At 45.6% G+C, this 3532-nt stretch overlaps 1 pseudogene; it reads left to right on the top strand.

Moving 5' to 3' along the window:
- Positions 1-681: 681 nt before the first annotated feature.
- On the top strand, positions 682-3324 carry LOC101707571 (UDP-GalNAc:beta-1,3-N-acetylgalactosaminyltransferase 2 pseudogene; annotated as a pseudogene).
- Positions 3325-3532: the final 208 nt, after the last annotated feature.

The raw sequence follows: 3532 nt of genomic DNA, 5'->3' as shown, positions 1-3532 counted from the left end.
TCCATATAACCATCATGGAAATTAATATGGAACTTCCTTAACAACTTAAAAATAGTCTGAGGTATGGTATCAAAATGGTAGAGCAGTGAGGGCCAGTAACAGCTTCTCTAGGACAAAGTGTCTAGAGTCTAGAAAAAAATAGCTAGGAGAGGAATTGAACTGTATGGAGATTACCCAGGAAATATAAAGGAACTGACAAGAGAAGAAGAAAATAGGATTAAGTGATACAGAAGAAATATATCACACCATGAAAGAGAAACCATGTAGTGCCACCAGCAGTGGCTGGCTTACCTCCAACAAGGAAGTAAAGTGAAAGTAACAAGTTTCTTGTTCATGGAGAACAAAGGAGCTGCATTGGGCCTGAAAAAATCATCTGCTGTTGGAACCAGCAGGGAAAACATGTGATGCCACTTCCAGAATGGACTTCCACTTTCAACAGTTGGTGAGTAACCTTGGTACAGCACCCAGAGCCACAATTGTGGAGCAAGAGCTGGTGGGAAGGCCACTGTAGCCAAGGGCTGAGTGTTTCAACCTGGGTCCTAGAGAAGCCCCTTGGCTGCTTTACATTGTCAAGTTCCTAAAGCGGATGTGGGGAAGTCCATTGAGGGAGACAGCCGGCAGCTGGAGAGCAGATTGGGGGGAGTCCTGCTGAGGGCAGCAGGTGGTGAACAGACCTGACACATGTGGTCAGAGGCCAGGTTCAGCATCAGTTGCACAAGACTGGAAGCTAATGTTGGTGCCATGATCTCACTGTAAGCAGGTCTCTACACTCAGCACCATTCTGGGGGTGGACTACCACCTTAGATTTACAACATAAGAGACACACCCCCTGGATGGAGCTCTACTCCTTTACACTAGGCTGAGAAAGAGAGCCATGGGTCCAAAAGAAAATTTTTTTTGTATTAGTCTCTATTTGATTGTATTATTTTTCATTTTGATTTTACTTTTAAATTTTTTATTCTTTGTTGTTTTCCTCTTTCTGTACATCTTCCCCCACAATTTTATTCCATTATTTTACTCTTTTTACCGTTATCCCCTTCTGAATATATACCATAACCAAGATTATGATCTATTACCTCCTTCTCTCTTTTTTTTCCCCATAAAACAGAGCAGAAGACTGATTTTTTAATTTTTATGTTTGGTACCGGGAATGGAACTCAGGACCTTGTGCTTGCCAGGCAGGCACAGTGCCACTGAGCTAAATCCCTGGCCCCAAGCAGAAGACTTTTTAAAAACGCTTTTTTTCCCATTTTTTCTCTTGTCTTCCCCCATTTGGCAATGCCCAGACCCCAACCTCCTGGGCTTTAGATAACTGATTGTACAAAATTACTGTTGAATGCTGTTTTTCACCATTAGAGACACTACCATCACATTAAGTGCATATTAACTGTGGTTCAAGGCTTTGGTTGTTAGGATGCTTACACTATAATCATGGATTTCTTTACTAGGCTAATGGGAGATCCAAAGCACTATCTTGTGGTATGTTATTTTTCAACTAGCCCTGATAGATACCACTATAATGAATAATCCTGTTACTAATGTAGCTGACTTAATTGCATTGGAATTAATCCTGGCTGAGTAGACAATCATGTGCCAGTGAACCTGTCTGCCGAATCCACCATCATACCCAAGGAGAGGGACAGCAAGAGTTCCTAAACCGACCAGAGGCGCGGACTGGAGCAGAGCTGGCCCGATGGCGCTGGGCGCGTGACTGGCACGCCGGAGTGGTCGCGTGGGTGCCAGCGCCGCCCGTCGGCTTGGCTCTAGTGGGCCTCGCTCTCTGCGGCGACACTGGCGGTCCCGGTGCGCAGAGGTGGGGGTGTGATTCGCGAAACTGGTTGGTCCTGCTATTCCTGTGCGTGCTTGAAGCAGCGCTGCACCTCTGGCTGTGTCTGAGCTCCCTGCCACCTACCCACGCCTCTGGGGCCGGCCAGGCCGATCAATCTACCTTACTTCCTCGGTGGAAATCTGGTCACTATGATGTGGTGGTTGGTGTGTCAGCTCGAAATAGCCATGAACTTCGAAATGTGATAAGAAGCACCTGGCTGAAGCATTTGACAGAACATCCAGCATTAAGTCAACGTGTGCTTGTGAAGTTCATAATAGGTGCTTCATGGCTGTGAAGTACCTGTGGAAGACAGAGAGAACCCTCACTCCTGTAGGCTGCTCAACATTACGAGTCCAGTTTTGAATTAGGAAATTGAGGCATTCAGTCTTTCTGAAGATGCTGCATCAGAGCTCTCTGAGAACCAAGTTGCTAGTGTGAGCTTCTGAGTTCTCTACTCAATTGTTATTATCAGTCTTGGGGTATTCTACGATACCAGTGATGTAGGGTTCCAGAGGAACATCACAGTGAAGCTTTATCAGACAGAACAGGAGGCCATCTTCATTGCTCACTTTAGTCCTCCGAGCTGTGGCTTTCAGGTAAACAAGCTGTAGTACAAACCTGTTGAACAGTTCATCTTACCAGAGAGCTTGAAGGTATAGTAGTGTAGGAGAGCCAAGATCTACGTGGTCTTGTGTCAAGAAACCTTCACAAAGTAATGGTTGATGATGGAGGGGGAGTTCTCTGAGTCATTACGGCTGGGGAGAGTGTGCTGCCTCATGAATTTGTGGAAGGTGTGGAGGGAGTTGCAAGTGGTTTTATTTACACTGTTCAGGAAGGCGATGCTCTCTTATGTAACCTTCACTCTCGGTCTCAGTGACTTGTTGATCATATGAGGAATCTCCATGAGGAAGATGCCTTATTGAAGGAGGAAAGCAGGGTCTACGGTGGCATTGTGTTTGTGGATGTTGTCGATACTTATCGAAATGTTCCTTCGAAATTATTGAACTTCTATAGATGGACTGTGGAAACAACCAGCTTCAATTTGTTCCTAAAGACAGATGATGACTATTACATAGACTTAGAAGCTATATTTAATAGAATTGCCCAGAAGGATCTGGATGGGTCTAACTTTTGGTGGGGAAATTTCAGACTGAATTGGGCAGTGGACTGAACTGGCAAGTGGCAAGAATTGGAGTACTCCAGCCCAGCCTACCCTGCCTTTGGATGTGGGTTGGGCTATGTGATTTTCAGGGACATAGTCAGCTGGCTGGCAAGCAACTCTGGGAGATTAAAGACCTATCAGGGTGAAGATGTAAGCATGGGCATTTGGATGGGAGCCATAGGACCCAAGAGACACCAAGACAGCCTATGGCTGTGTGAGAAGACCTGTGAGACAGGAATGCTGTCCTGCCCACAGTATTTGCTGCAGGAGCTGGCAGAGCTGTGGGAGCTAAAAGCTGTGCAGTGACCCCTGTCAGTGTGAAGCAAGATCATGATCACTCAAACCAACAGTGTGTAAAGACTGAGGTGGGCAGATGATAACTCCATGTAAGTCTGAGGAAAGTCTACAGGTTGGCAGTAGAATACATGGTCTTTCAGGAGAGTTCTCAACTGGCTCTTTCTCCTGTTGTCAGTGTGGATATCTTAATGTTTGCACAGATTTCCTCCTTAAAAATCAACTGACACTGTAGCATAAGAAAAGTT

The sequence above is a fragment of the Heterocephalus glaber genome, unplaced genomic scaffold, assembly GCF_053883595.1.
Source record: "Heterocephalus glaber isolate CG9 unplaced genomic scaffold, H.glaber_assembly_v1.0 deba00001613, whole genome shotgun sequence".
Classification (NCBI taxonomy): domain Eukaryota; kingdom Metazoa; phylum Chordata; class Mammalia; order Rodentia; family Bathyergidae; genus Heterocephalus; species Heterocephalus glaber.
Note: the sequence above shows the minus strand (reverse complement) of the source record. Positions and strands in the feature narration are given on the sequence as shown.